Source organism: Strix uralensis, chromosome 7 (assembly GCF_047716275.1).
Source record: "Strix uralensis isolate ZFMK-TIS-50842 chromosome 7, bStrUra1, whole genome shotgun sequence".
In the NCBI taxonomy this organism is placed as follows: Eukaryota; Metazoa; Chordata; class Aves; order Strigiformes; family Strigidae; genus Strix; species Strix uralensis.
This window is the reverse complement of record NC_133978.1, coordinates 18,856,080-18,871,789: the sequence shown is the minus strand read 5'-3', so window position 1 is coordinate 18,871,789 and position 15,710 is coordinate 18,856,080. Positions and strand designations below refer to the sequence as shown.

General features: G+C 39.0%; 2 long non-coding RNA genes across 4 annotated transcripts in view; one reads left to right on the top strand and one right to left on the bottom strand.

Moving 5' to 3' along the window:
- LOC141945870 (uncharacterized) overlaps nucleotides 1-15,710 on the bottom strand; it is a 124,922-nt gene that overhangs the window by 75,654 nt on the left and 33,558 nt on the right. The gene's annotated exons all lie outside the window — the stretch shown is intronic.
- LOC141945618 (uncharacterized) lies at nucleotides 723-1,814 on the top strand. Its single transcript, XR_012629564.1, has 3 exons — nucleotides 723-863; nucleotides 1,554-1,703; nucleotides 1,784-1,814. It is a non-coding gene; the product is annotated as an uncharacterized LOC141945618 (long non-coding RNA).

The following is a 15,710-nucleotide window of genomic DNA, read 5'->3' as shown; positions in this document are numbered from 1 at the left end:
GATAAATTCAACTCATTGTTAGACTGATTGATGTCTTCATAGCAAGGCAACTGTGAATTCAGAGTTGCTCAGATACAAATTCAGCTATAGCAATCCTTTCAAAAACCAAGGGAAAATGCATAAACTAAATTCTCTCTTTCCAAAAAGCATACTGGTATTTGTGAGGAGCATGCTACATGCTGTAACTTATTGTACTCTGGGTACATGAACCTTGCACATTGGTGATGGAATGATAGGAGTAAGAATCTTAATGAAGTCTTGTACTTTAGATTCAAGACTGAAGCATGTAACATCTGGACTATTTCCAGACCTGTTATTGTTAAGTCACATGTCTTTATACTTCAGTTTCCCTTGGTGGGACAGTACTTCCTTTCTCCCACAGATCTGCCCGGGTATGATTTGTCAGGAGGAGAGAGAGTTGACAACCATGTGAATGTATTGTGAGTAACATGCTGACATCCTGGTCTCATACAGGGACAGCAAGCACTATTTAAACATGAAATGATTACCACAATACTGGATTGTAAACTCTTAGGCAATACGATTTCTGGTTCAGATCTGCAAACAGAAATTTATTAGTAGAGGTTAATACTGTGTGTAGTAGTTATTTGCCAAAAGCATGCATACTGTTTGTGGACTGCTGATTAAAGTTTGTGCAGGGAGTTAAAATTGCATCGTTTCTAGAGACCTCCTGTCGGAGAGCTCCTGTGAGAGACTGTGAGACTGGAGACTGTGCAAGAAGAGAAGGAAGACACCTCTTCACTGCTTTTCGAGACAGTAACTAACAGGACAGTCTGACAGTAACTGACAGAACAGCCTGACCAGTGATAACAAAGAATACTTTGGGCACAAAGTAAGCAATGGTAATATAGTTTTAGATAAAAATATACTGTGTTTTAATCACGTCTTTTGGGATGCTACAGCTTTCTCACTTCAGTATTTCTTTCATTTGAACATTTATCAAAGTACTAAACTCAGCAGATTTCTAACAGGTGGAGAATATAAATATCTTCAGGGCGATTGCATATTATCATCATTGTAATGAACAGCACATTTGTCATAGACTTCTATGGGCTTTTTCTATGAATAAAGTCAATACAGTTTAAATTTCAACTATAGCAATCATTATGAATATAAGTAAGAATGAAAAAGAAGCAATAAAAATTTGCATTTAGGGCTCTTTCAAATTTAGGAAGGTCTGGAGAAAGTATGAATAAAGAGAGATTCTTGAGAGCAGAGGAAATTTAAATGCTGCTTTGGGTGTGCAGTCTTATTTGTTCTTTAGTTTATGTTAGATGAACTGCCCCAACAAAAATGAAATCTTTAAACAAACATACAGTGTACATACATCTCTGTTTTGTCTGATATAATATATATATATACTCTCTTTCAATGTTCTCTGCATGCCTTTGACCCCACAACTACAGTATCATCTGGCTGGCTAGTTATCAGAGTCTGGGAAAAAGAAAGGCAGAAGACAAGAGCACTGTTTTGCAAAACTTTCTCTTCCTGCAACAGAATCCAGAAGAAACATTTTCTTTCCCTTCTTACAGAGACTGAGCAGAGGATGATCCAGATTGTGGTGCTGGTGAAGATGAAGAGAAACAGCCTAGTGAACTGTACATGGAGCTTGGCAAACACCACTGCAGAATGACAAGAGAAATACTAGAGAGAGGAGGTTTTTGGAAGATATTAGATATCTGGTGGGTACTAACATACATGCAAGACAAATGTCGATACCACAAATCTGTTCTTACTTAAGCATATTGTTTCTTGATTTCAGATATGTGGCAGGCAACAGAAAGGAGAAGAATGGGAGTCCATCAAGCATTTAGAAACAGCTGAGAGGTGGGCATCAGCCAAAGAGAAGAAATCATACTCTCAGAAGCCATAGGAACATAACTAATATGAACTCAAGTCCCTACTTATCTTCAATACTTTCACAGAAGAAACATATTAAGCAATGAGGATAAAGTAGTATCTGATGTGTCCAGAGCACTGGAAGTTAGTTTAACCTGTCAGCTCTTAAAAGGAAGTGATGCATCCTGAATGGACAGACCACTTTACCTTATATAGCTGAAGCTTTCTTCATGGAAGTGAAACTAAAATGTGACTCAAAGCGCTTAAAAATAAAATCTGTTTTAAATAAACTAAGTTATGGTGAAACACAATATATAGTCACCTATTTCTTGCATACATTACACCATTTCCATGTGGAATTGTATGCGTGGGAGGATTTTGTTTGTGCATAATGAAACCTGAACTAATAAAGCACAATATGACTATTTGGTCACTGAGCCTTTGTCTCACTTCTGACACAACCACAGCGCTTGCTTTGGGGTAACTGGGAACAGAGCTTATCCATGAAAAGAGAATCAAGCCTTTCTGCATCCATCAAACTTGTAATCTGAAGTTTCAGATACTTCATCTCAAGCCAAAGTAAAAAAAAAAGTAAGTGACATACTTGAAAAAAATGCATATTCATTAACAAGCAAATCTGGGTTCAAACTCGGTCTGGCATACCCCTTCCAAATCCATCCCATCTCATACAATTACACAAATGGGCAATCTGAGCAGAATTTGGGTTGTGGTGTTTAACCTCTTGGCAAGTGAAGGAAGTGGAACTTTAAGAAGGGAAAATGCAAGAAATGTATGGAGCAAGTGCTATGAACATCATCAACAGTAAAATGAGATGTAGACTCTCGAGTCAAGCATGAAAACATATACAGACCCACATAAGCAGTATGCTCAATTCCTGTGTCCTGTTCCATAGCTATAGCCAGCTAGCGAAATTCAGATTTAGGCTGCATCTGTCTGGTAGGATACACTAATGATATCTGAAGCTGGGAAGGACTGAAAATATACCAGCATCCCAACAGAATTCAGAGTGAGCTTAGGAAACCAGAGTTATTGGAAATGAACAAGCTAATAAAGACAAAGAGGAATAACCAAATGCACAGATGTAGATGAGTGACAACTGGTATTAAAGCAAATGCAGAAGGCATAGCAGACCACAAGCTGGATTTAAATCAACAGTATTGAGTGAAAAAATGTAAACATACTGACACATACATCAGAGCACAGCCTGCAAACCTAGGGACTAGGCAGACACTCAGCTGTGTCTTGTTTTGAGCATCATTCTTCTTGATGGGAACACAACAATAATGATCAGTGGACTGGAACATGACAAGGAGAAAAGGCTGAAAATATTTGGTTTATTTTATCCAGAGAAGCAAAATCTACAAGGAAGATTTTCTTCAAAGGGGAAAAGACTGCGGCAGAGAAGGGAATAAACCGTCCTCTGTGTCTACAGAAGATAGGGTGAGAAGCAGTAAGCCTGGTTGCAGGAAGGGAAACTGAATCAAAGTATTATGAAATTACTCTACTGGTAAGAGTACTGAAGCACAACAATAAATGGCACTGAGTGGTGTTGAACCTCCTTCACTGGAATTTTTCAGAACAATTCAGACAGACGTAAACTGTTATTTCGGGCTCCTGCAATGAAATTGGAAGAGATTTTGAGAAATCATCTAATCTCAGGTTCCCCGTTTTATTATGAAATAAATGAGCATGCTCAGTGACTGAGATGACTTTATGAAAATACAGACACCACAGGGAACTTTAGAAATAGTATTACACAATTTAACTGTCTTTTTAAAAAGTGACTTTAAAAAAATGGCTCCTATGAGAGAAAATGATCTGGATGTCTGAATTAACAATTAAAGGCAAACCTCTTAACGGTAGACTAATAACTATAAAAACTTTTGAGCAAACTTTTCAGTGACTCTTAACAAAATAATATTCCAGACAGAACTAGAATCAAATTAATTGCCTCCATGTCCCACTGGGCAAAATATTTTCAATGAATAACATGTGCAACTGGCAAGAGAGTGAAATTATTATCCCCCATTGGAGAGTGGAAACGTTATTTCTCTACTGAATAACTGGAAAGTGTTTTGTACGTAATGCTATGACTTGGCATCATACGCATGAATTACCTCAGTATGTTTCAAGCTGGAGGCCTCTGGGTGTGATAAAACCTTCCAAAGCACAGTATTATCATAAGGAGGCAATCATGAAAGAAGCTGAAAATCACAGGCAACCACCAGACTTTGCTAGTTGCGGGCTTATGCATTTTAGGATCTGATGCCTGTTTGGTCACAGTATACTTCCAGAAAACCAGATGGACACATTTACAAATAAAAAACATCCGCAGGCAGTTTCATAATTTATTAGAAACGAAGCAAACTATCTCTGCTAGTCACAGCTCAGATGTTCTAAATTCAGTATATTCATAACTTCAGCAGCAGTAATTAAGAATCACCATTTAATAATTCTTCCTTATACTTTCTTGTGTTGTGGCACAAAACTTTAATCTAAGTTAAAACAAAACATCCCCAAGTGACATAAATCAGAACATCACTACAGCTGTTGAAATTGCAGCTGTTCCATGAAGATCACAGCATGTACTTGGCATTACAGCACATTGACACCCATGATAAAAAATTTTCACTAATGTTCCAACTCCTTCATCTTCAAACACACCTGCAAAAGTCTGACACATTGAAAATTGGTGTGGTTGGGTAACTTTTTTATTTTTAAATATGCTTAATGTGGTATACTAATAGCAACCCCAGCCACATGAAGAACTGCCTTGAACAGGTACCCTTGACCATCTCAGTCATATTTTGCTCTAGAACTTGCTAGTCAGAACCTAAGCCAACATTGCAGGACAACAAGCAGCTTTAAGTAGCTGCCATACAAAAAGGAATTGATTTGTCTCAGAAATTATTTGTTCCAGAAAAATGAGAGAAACTATCAGATTTAAATCAGTGACAGAATTCAAGTGCCATCACTCAAGTGGGAAGACATTTTTACTTCCTTATGTGGTTAATAGCTTCTGCTTTATTTCTGGAAGGATCTTAGCTGCCATTTTACAATTGTGATTCTTCACCGAATATGTCCTGGGCATCCTTGTTTGGGTGTTTGATTTGGCTTTGAATGCCAAATGGGGCATGGGGGCAGAAACTGAGGTGGAAGAATCCCTCAAAAACGTGGGGTAGAAATGCTATCATGTGAAGACTGGGCACAACACAAATATTTAAAGTATTCAGTTTTACCGAAGACCACTGGAGAGGATGAATCTAAGCTTGGCTGCTTCATTTATTTCCCTTAGACACCCTGCATTTGGAATCAAGTGTATTTGATCACAGACACCACATTCTATGTATTATCTTTAAGAACAAATGATTGCTAATTTAATTTCAAACTAGACATAAACAGATAAATTTGAAATATTTTTCCAGAACAACCCAATTTCATCTAAAATAACTGCAATTAGGTTTATCCTACATTTGAAATCTTTTGGCATCTAAGGACACTTCTGTCTTACAGTAACTATATCCTTTATTCACAATAGGCTTGTTTTAAGTCATGCAGTATCACAGAATCACAGAATCATCTAGGTTGGAAAGGACCTTGAAGATCATCTAGTCCAACCATTAACCTAGCACTGACAGTTCCCAACTACACCATATCCCTCAGTGTTAAGTCGACCCTACTCTTAAACACCTCCAGGGATGGGGACTCCACCACCTCCCTGGGCAGCCCATTCCAACGCCTAACAACCCGTTCTGTAAAGAAATGCTTCCTAATATCTAGTCTAAACCTTCCCTGGTGCAACTTGAGGCCATTCCCTCTTGTCCTATCACTTGTTACTTGGTTCAAGACCCTCATCCCCAGCTCTCTGCAACCTCCTTTCAGGTAGTTGTAGAGGGCGATGAGGTCTCCCCTCAGCCTCCTCTTCTCCAGACTAAACAAGAGCTCTTTTGTTTATTACCTGGGGAGACAAATCAGAGAAATTTATCATATTCTGTAGCTGAAACCAGGCTATGGAAATATTTTTAGATATGTAGCCTTAGATAATGTAGCCTTAAAACTACATTAAAGGGACTTTCAGAACATTTAGGGTGGAAATTATATAAGCCGCTAGCTTTGCTCTAGAAAATTTGGAACAGTTTTTGTTTTTACAGTCATATTCTAGTCTTAAAATACACATATGTCCTCCTGAAGCATGAAAACAATCACATGGACAGGAAAAATACTGACTGTTCAGAGGCAACAGAGTTGTCAAACATATATGCTGACAAATGGTGGAAAGGAGATAAAGGGACAGTGGATTCCAGCCGTCCAGGGATGCTACCTTATGAGTGCTTTGAATTGCAAAGCTTAAAAATAAAGTTTGTCACCTGACTGTGAGCTATGTCAGCAGTCTTTTAAATCAATAAACTTGCAATAGTAACAAAAATATTTATTATTAATTGCAGCATTGAAAATGTCAGGAGGCAGCAATATTTAAAGACCTCTCATGAACTCGATAGAGTATCTCAATGAAAATATACCAGACCTAAAGTGCCAGGCTATACATACCTATGCTGGCATTTATGCTGATTGACTTTGTGTCAGTATAAGAAAAGAGACAAGCATATACGTACAATGAAATTTTATCATTTTGACTACATTGATTTTATAGTTTTGACTACATTGATTTTATAATTTTGACTACATTGGTTTAAATAAGTTAATCATCTTTCCCTGTTTGATAATTTTACAGCTACAAAGACAGTGTGGTAACAAGGTCTGAATTTCACAAATACATGAGCTTTTCTACTACATTTTTTTCCTAGCAACAATTCATGACAAAGGCTGAAGTTTTTACATGTATATATCTGATGTATTTCATCAACTGATCCTGCAAATCTCCAGCATTTGAGCTCCTGTATTCAACAGCCTGAGAAGGTAGATATATCTGATGGTATATCCTCGTTTCTATAGGAACAATCAAGATCAGATGCTATTTAATTATTGTTTTTTTCATTTTCTGGGTATGTTACTTGTCCAGCCACTACAACTAAAATTAAGTCTGTGAGCTCTCTGAATGGCAAAGAGCATTTCTGTATGAGCTTTCTTACTTAGAAGATCACCAGTACCCCAGCCATGTTGTTGGTATCACTGCACAGGAGCCAGTGGCTCATGTTTCATATTAACAAAACCACTGCCAAACAGAACTGTTAGACTTGTATTTTTAGTTACAGAACCTTGCTATGAAAACAAAGATGCATCTGACAGTCTTTATACAGATTCAGCAACAGAAATGAAATTTAAAAGCCCTCAGATCAAAGATATAGGCAATCAGATCAATTTGGAGATTTGTGAGCTATCAAGGAAATAATGTTTTAAAGGGAGAATGTAAATATAGCACTGGAGAAAAGTTCAAAAGACACCTTTATTACTGAATGATCTACAAGAGCAATTGAATTCTTATTTCCAAATTTAGTCCTACTTGTTTGGGCCAACTTCATCTCTTGTTTACAGGAAACAATCTCACACCTACAAAGCTTCCAGCAGATAGGGCAGCTTCCCTGTCTTTAAATGCCACTATTCTCTATTAAAACTTTTATGAACATCTGAAGAAAAGGTAATTACGTATTTCATTGATTGGCCTAGATACACTCAAACTTTGATGGGTCGCACTTGCTTTTGTTCAAATCTATTTTTAAGTTTCCCGCAATCGATAACCCAGACTGTGAGGAGCAGCCTCTCGCCTCCTCTCAGGGTACCAGTGCACACAACTAACACTAGATGGGGCGGCAGCCTCAGAAAAGGAGACGCTGTCCCTCGCAGGCATTGCACAGACAGTTTACTGAGCCAGTGCACGTAAATACACCGAAGTGGTTTTATTTATAGCATAACCTTTGCTCCCCTTCCACCTCGGTACTTATGAAAAGGTAAGCAAGGGATAAACAGTAGGTACTCAGCCATTTACGTATATAACCCCGCACTTCTGACTGTGATCCTGCCAAACAAGACTGTGATTCCTCCTTGACACTCACAATCTTGCATCTTCCTGACTTACCCGATTTCAGGCAGCGCTGGCAGAAGGGCCAGGATGCTGCCCTTATGAGAATCCATTGTCGCCACAAAGGCACAACAGAGCCTTCGTGAACAAAAGCAAAGGCCAGTTATTTCATGTCACGCTCACAGGAAGGCATGGAAACAGAGGGAAAAGTGTTTAAGAAGAGATTGGGAAAAAAAAAAAAAAAGAGCATTACTGTTTTCCTCCAACAATACATGAGTTCGACTAAAATAGCATAGGCAAGGATAAACTGGCACGTAAAATACGAGCAAACACGACAGTACTGCATCTTGCCTATGAAGAGTAACAGTTATAATCGTTTTGAGTGGGAGTGATGACAGTGATCTTCGCTCTAAAGCGCTGGATCATTAAAACGTGCCCGCCAACTGCTGCCACTTCCGAGCATTTGCTGGGAGCATCCCCCTCCGCCCCCCGCTCGGCGGCGGCAGCGGCTCCGCTGGGGGCGACTGCGCTCCGCGGCGGCGGGGCCCGGAGGGCGGCGGGGCCCGGAGGGCGGCGGCGGGACCCGGGGGCCGGCGGCAGGAAGCCCCCGTTCGGCTGGGCGTGCCAGGGCAGAGCCGGGCAGCCCGGGCTGGGCCAGGCCAGCCGGGAGGACCTGTGGTCAGACAAAACCCACGGGGAGGGGAAGGTGCCTTTCCCCCCGGGACACCCCAGACACCCGCAGTGATGCGAGGCTGTAACCCCCGATTATGAAAATATGAACTTTCATATCTTTAGGAAAATATTAACCTCAGGCCGTGTGACCACGTCTAAGTACGAGCCAGCTCAGGGCTGTGGCCTGAGAGCTGCGAGGCGTTACTGCTCCTCGGATGGAGCTACTGGTGAGGCTGGGGGTGGCACCCCCAACACGGCACTGAGGTCTCCCTGGCACTACGCTCGGCCACTGTTCCCCAGCCCACCTCCATGCTACACACTGAAACGTGCACTTTGTTGGACCCCTGTTACAACAACATACTGTTGTAAATTTGTTTTGAATTGGTTTAATCTCTTGGATTGGGGATGCTGAAAGTTTTAACTTCAAGACAACACCCACGAAGTTTCTACAGGTGCTCAGAGAACTCAGTCCTCGACTGCCTTCTGACTTTAATGCAGACACACTCAGGTAATAGCCAAAAGGTTTTTTTATAATTTGCTTCTCATGGGTCTTCACTTCTGACATCTGGCACGTTCAGGCGGGGAAGGGAAGTACTGTCAAATGACTTTTGACAATGTGCTTCCATCAGACGGCGTATGAACATTTCCAGAACACAGCTGATTTTACACTAATTATTGTAATCTATTCAGGCACCAATGCACAGCTAAAAAGACAAAACACCACTTTGTTCAAGAAGTCCCATTCTGAAAGTAAGAATGGCATTACAGTATCAAAATACATGTAACACAAAGATTAACAGAACATCCAGTGAGAAACCACTTGCATATGTTTAACAAATAAGTCTGCACACCCCTTTCCTCCAGGTGTCTATCTGAGTTATCATTCATTGACAAATTTTATGAAGCCCATGACCCAAACATTAGGAATCCTTATCCTTCTGGATCTGGGAAATATGAAGCTGTTAAAACACCTATGACTGGAAAACATACCTTGTAAGGTCAAGAACTTTTTGCAGGTTCTGATTTATCAAATGTACACATTTTTTAATACATTGCTATAAGAGAAATATGAAATACATGGCAAAGATAAAAAAATCCTAGTTCGTCATCCCATTAAAGAGCACTTTAAAGATTATTTTCTCCTTGACATATGAACAGAACTCAGTATTGCTTAAGGAAGCAAATGCTACTTTTCCAGATCAAACCTGAAAGCTTATTTCATCTCATTCTGCAGATGTCAAACATGACATCAGTCAGAATGCCTGAGATATTCTGCATTTCTCACAAATTACCTACCCCCATTAGAAACTGCATTTAAATAGATTTATTACATACTCTGTTAGTTTATTACAAGAGAACAGCACACAAAAATTACCCCATTTCTAGGTTACTACTGATCTTCATGACAGATCAGTTACATGCTAAAATTATGCCAAATCATTCATTCCTTTTATAGTCATTTCTGCCACAATTATATGATATACCATGTTTTGAAAGCAAATGAGATTAAGCTGTGGCAATCAGCATTGAAACAGAAGTTAAAGGAGGACACAGATAATTTTGATAATCTTCAGTAACTTTCAAAATTATTTATAGAATTTATATCTTTAGCAAAAATTGGTGGTTCACATGCCAAGAATAAGTAAGTAGATTTTTTTTGGCTTAAAGGATAAATTCTGACTGAAAATGTGAAGACAATTTAGTGTAGAAATTTTTCTAAAGCATTCAGCTACAAATTAAATGAAAGGTAACAGTCAAGTAATTAATTTCCTCAACAAGACGCATTTGACCTATTAACATATGCTGCATAAACTCAAGGCATTACACTGGAAAAACCTCTGTCATGAAAAAGATGGGGATTAAACAGCTGTCATTTCCAACCCTTGCTGGAGTATGAAGTTTAATGAATAAGCTCCTACTGTTACTGCCCAGGTTGCACTCTGCGTGGCAGCCTTCCAGTATATGTGAGAAGGTTATTAAAGCCACAGCAATGGGGGATATTTAACATGTATCACTGGGGCACTGAACAGGGTCTGGACAACTGGTATCTTCTTGCATAGGTATGAAAATAGAATTCTGCACCTTAGTGCAAACACACACTTACTGGCTCCCGTAAGTTAATTCATCCATCAGTGTCTTATGGACAACTCCTGATTTTCCACCTCCCTGAGACCAAAGCCTATTGTGCCTTTCATAGCACTTACATAGCTGATAACCTCTTCAGATCTTTTGCAAGACAGTGCAGATACATCACAATTCAGCTATCAAACATGCAGTTCTCAAACCTCAGTATCAGATGGTCAGTCTAAGAGCAGTTATAGACACTGCGAGAGCCAGGGGTGTATCTCCTGTACCCTTGGATGTACTCCCGGTCTCTTCAGCATGGAACCCGCTCTAACTTATGTGTCTCCTTTCTGCTTCTGTTTGTCCATCTCTAAAAATAGGTTTAACAGTTGCAACATTTCTCTATTCACTGCGTATTTCTACCTTTACACATAAAAGGCACATCATGCAAATATATGTAGAATAGATTTCCTTACTATAAGAAAGTGCAGAATCCCATTAGAAGAAAAGGTACTATGTGCCATGAAGATAAGATTTTTTTAAAATCTGGTTCTTCACTGTCTTTTATCAAATCTCAAGTACCTTCTTATTATAATCCATTCTTAAGTAATCAGAGAATTGTAACAATTAATTTCTTTCCCCTATTGTGAATGTATATCGATAAAAAACATCATCTTGCTGGAAAAGAAACAACTCAGTTCAGGGTTTTTTGTTTGTTTAAATAAAGACTCAACAAATCAACAAACCCAACATTAATAAAAGTAAACCAGGCTTAACAGCATTAGTCAATTTGTCTCAGGTCTTAAATTTGAATTTCCAGTTATTTGCTTCCTTAGAATAATCTCTTTGGTCAATAAGGAATTTTGTGAGCTCCTGTAATCGCATGTAAAAGCTGTTATTGCTACCAGTTAAAAGACAGGTAAGGGAAGCTAAACTGCAGGTAAGCAAACAGCCTTCAAGGAAAAAGGCAAGTGTCCATTGCTTATCTAGCATACAGTTCAAATGTGTCCATATGCCAGTGTTTGGTCTGGCATACAATTCAAGAAGTAAAGAAATAAAATGGGAATGCTATCACCCACCCAAGCCCCCCAGACCCTAGATGCTGAAGCCACTTGTAAAATAACTGGACAGACAATATAAGAAAATGGACGGGGGACTCAGAGGCAGCAAATCAGGCTAGTGCTACATTTTGGCATAAACCTTTCAAGAATAGGTGCAAATTTTGCTCTGCCAATGACCTGTAAAACAGTGATGTGCTACAAATAGTCTGTTTCATGGGCAGGATGTGATGTGCAGGATTTCTGACCAAGATTTATAGAGAAACTCTTTAATTTATTGCTATTGTAGATAATTTTTAAGCATAGGAAGGAATCTATAATCTATGGATGTTTCTTTTCTTTTTCTGAAGCTCTGCAGAGGTAGGGTACAAGGCAAAGATGACTTTCCAAAAGTTTTATTAGGACATCTGAAACGTTGGGTAGCTGGAGAATGTTGGGACCCTACTTCTAAAGCAATTATAGACTACCACAAACTTGTAGAAACCAACTGCTAGTTCTAATACTATATTTCAGTATTCACAAGTCAGACTGTCTTGGTTAGCTAAGGAAGAAAATGTTTTCAGGGACAGAAATGAATATCCCAAGCTATGAAGCTAACCAATACAGGATGTGGCAGAATTTTCACAATGCACAGGCCCAGTTCGCTAAAGATCAAATTGCATACACTGGAGTCATTTTTACATATGCAACACAAAACAAAAATCAGTGCGTTCACAGTTTAATAAGAGGAAAAGTGGTGATTTTTTTGGTCATATTTTACTTTTTGATGCAAATTGTTCCAACAAGGTGCAGACCCATGTCTAAACAAAGGATTTACTACCCTACAGGACATTTTCAGATTAAGTCCATAACAGTACAACTACATCAGTTAAAAAGGCACATAGAAAACACTTGCATTTTGTCATGAAACATGTCACATCTTTATTTTAGCTGTTGCAAAGGGGTTAAACTCTGCTAAAGAGGAAAGCAGTGCTTCAGCAAAAGAACCCGATTTTCCTTCCTGACTATACAAACTGTTGCATATATTTTCCCCTCTAGCAATCTCATTTTCATTGTTTCACACTACCACCCTGAATAGTAATTTGGCTTTGAATAATTCCCCTCATCATAATGCAGATGTCAACACCAAACGATACAGGCACATGCTACAGTGTATGCAGCAGCTCTGGTTTAAAATGCAGACTCTTGTATGCAGAGCCAGTGGAGCATGTGTTTTTTATTTTTCAGCTGTTTCCAACAGATTGAAAATTCCACAGGCTACAAGGTCTTGAATAATTTAGAATGCTGCATGGAAAACTCCTTAGCTAGAAAAATATATAGAGGGGGAAAATCACTTCATTTTACTTCACTGGATAGATTTGATCCCTAAATAGTAGTGTCTTCCTAGGGAGCAGAGACTAAGAACATAAAATATGCCAGTTCAGGAGAACATATTGATTCATTATATTAATGAGACTCAAGAGCAATTTCATCATTGAACAAGACTAGCAGCAGGGCTATTTCTCTGCCTCTGTGACAGGAGAGGAATAAAACTAAGCTGTAGGACTTGCTTGATTACTCAGAACTGACAAAAATCAGGTAGGTGTAAAATAGATTAGCCTGCAATTGCTTTAACAGCACGGTGTTGGGGAACCAAACACCATGGCAGTTGTTAGTTGGAAAGGAATGGCTAAACATATTTATTCAAATGCATTGGTGATTTAAGTTAAATGTTTTTAAAATGTAAGTTAAATGTTTTAAAAATCTATTATTTATGGGCCTCTCCTGAGTAAAAGAGCATGCACTCAGCAAGGGAGTAAGTTAAGGTCAGATTTCTCATCATGCATCTTTTTCCATCTCCTTTGTATGTGTATTCCCTCAGCTGGAGCCAAATTAAAAAATGGTATTTATGTTGCACATCATTTTTCAAACAGCTATTTTACCAAAAATTATAACATATGGCCCACATTAAAAAAAAAAAAAAAAAATCCTCTGCAATCCTGTTTGTCTAGATTATGTCCTAATGAATAAAACAGCAGGACTTTAAATTTTTTTTCAGGATCAAGCCCAAATATTCAGCCCTGTCCTCCTCAATACAAGCAGCTCCCACTGAATCTCACAGGGACCAAGTACTCATTTCAGAGGCAAAAATCTCGCAATTTTATCTCTTACCCTATAGTCCAGATTGTCATGAAACAGAAATATACTTCAGTGAAATCAAATGCCTGCAAAGACAGCTCTCAGTCAAAAGATTTAAGACACTACAGAACGCACAAGTATGAACTTCCTATGCAGTTTATATTTTGCAAATGTTTGCAAGTCATAGTTTCAAGGCTAGGCTGCTGCTCTAGCAAGAGGCTGAGAAGGAACTCAACTGCTGTAGCAATAGTGCTCTTTCTCTGAAGAGCCCTTCTGGGGCTTTCCTCACTTAGACCTGTCAAATCTCATTGCTGTGAGCATATAACTCACTCAATTAGACCTCAGCTTATGCACTTTCCACTTCTGCCGCAGAAGTCTGCATTTCACTGTATTTGCAGTGCCAGGATTTTCCTCTAGCTCTTTGCTGTGCCTTGTTCCTGGGGTTTCAGAAGGAGCAGACATGGCAGCAATGCACATTTTCTGGGCAGCTGCCTAGCAGCTCTGCACTTTCCCGCAAACACATGCATTCATGACATGACCTTGAGCATGCCAGATGCACAACCTTCTCCCTCATCAGCTGGAGTCCCATGAGTCAATATCTGTTAAAAGATTCATACTCTGAGCATCGACCAAGTGAGCAAAGGGAATATAATTCAACAAATCTCTCCATGTCTAATTAGATAGTGCTTGCACTCAAGTGAAGCCTACCAGAAGCAAACAGGCAACACTGCCAGCTTCATGTGGACTGGAAACTAGTCACCAACTTGGCTGCAACTTTCCCCAGCTCCAAGTGCCGAATGGAGCTCAATCACCGACCGAGGGAGGAATGGCTGCGGTCCCAGCTTTGCTTCTGACACTGATGTGTACTGAGAGTGGAAGCCCTGCACATCAGGCAAAAGCCAGATAACTTGTCTCCTCTGTTTCTCAAAGCCATGATGGAAGCAAAGGGCTACATTTTGTGTAGGTTCTTGGCTTTAGTAGTGACTCCTATTTCAATGTGTAGTGGAAAACTTTTCAATAAGAACTAATCATACTTACAAAATCACATCCTCTATTGACTGTAATTAGACAACTTAGAGCATTAACTTCTTGCATGAAACTTTCATGCTTTTAGTAGTTTTACTTCATTTTGTGACACATTTTTAGGACTAATGAAAATACAAAATAAAAAAAGCTGAAAACCATAAATTCAGGGAAGCTCCATTAATTATGCATCCGTCTGGTAAGAGCTGTTCTTCTTTCTTGCATAGTACTTAGCAGAAGATAGTTATTTTCTATGGCTCAAACCACTTCATTGTTGCATTAGCACTTATACTGATTAATTAAAATGACATGTGAAAAACCATCAGAGCATAACTTCTATTAAATGGGGAATTTATTATCATCACATAGCCTAAAATTGATGCCTTAATTGAATTTGCTGCAAAAGCTGCACTGCCAAGCCAGGTGAACAACATTGCAATGCCATGTATTCTGTACCTGGATGGTTGCTTGTATGTTCAGAAGGAAAATAAGCTTAGGGGTGTATGAAGACATAAAACTCTTCAGGCATTTAGACTAATTAAAACAGGTAATTTCAACACAAAGGAAATGAGCATGGAGATGAGTCTCCATTTGGAATCTGTAAGAGCACTTAATGCATTAAAAAATGGTTGTGAAGATAGATGTTCATGCAAAAAGATTCTGACACTCCCAGTTAGCCATTATCAATATTTTTTAAATGAAGAAACAAGCTAAACACTATATAAACCAAAGGAATGAGGAATTAGATTTCATGAGTGGTCATTCCCATGTGGGACTACAAACCTTTAGTACACTGCTTGATCGCTGGCTGCAAATACCAACAATCAAAGCAACCTCCCCCTGTGAAAGCTGTCTTCAACTCTTCCTTCAGCTGACATTGATCTCTGTAGAATTAGAAGGAAGATGACTTGCAGCAA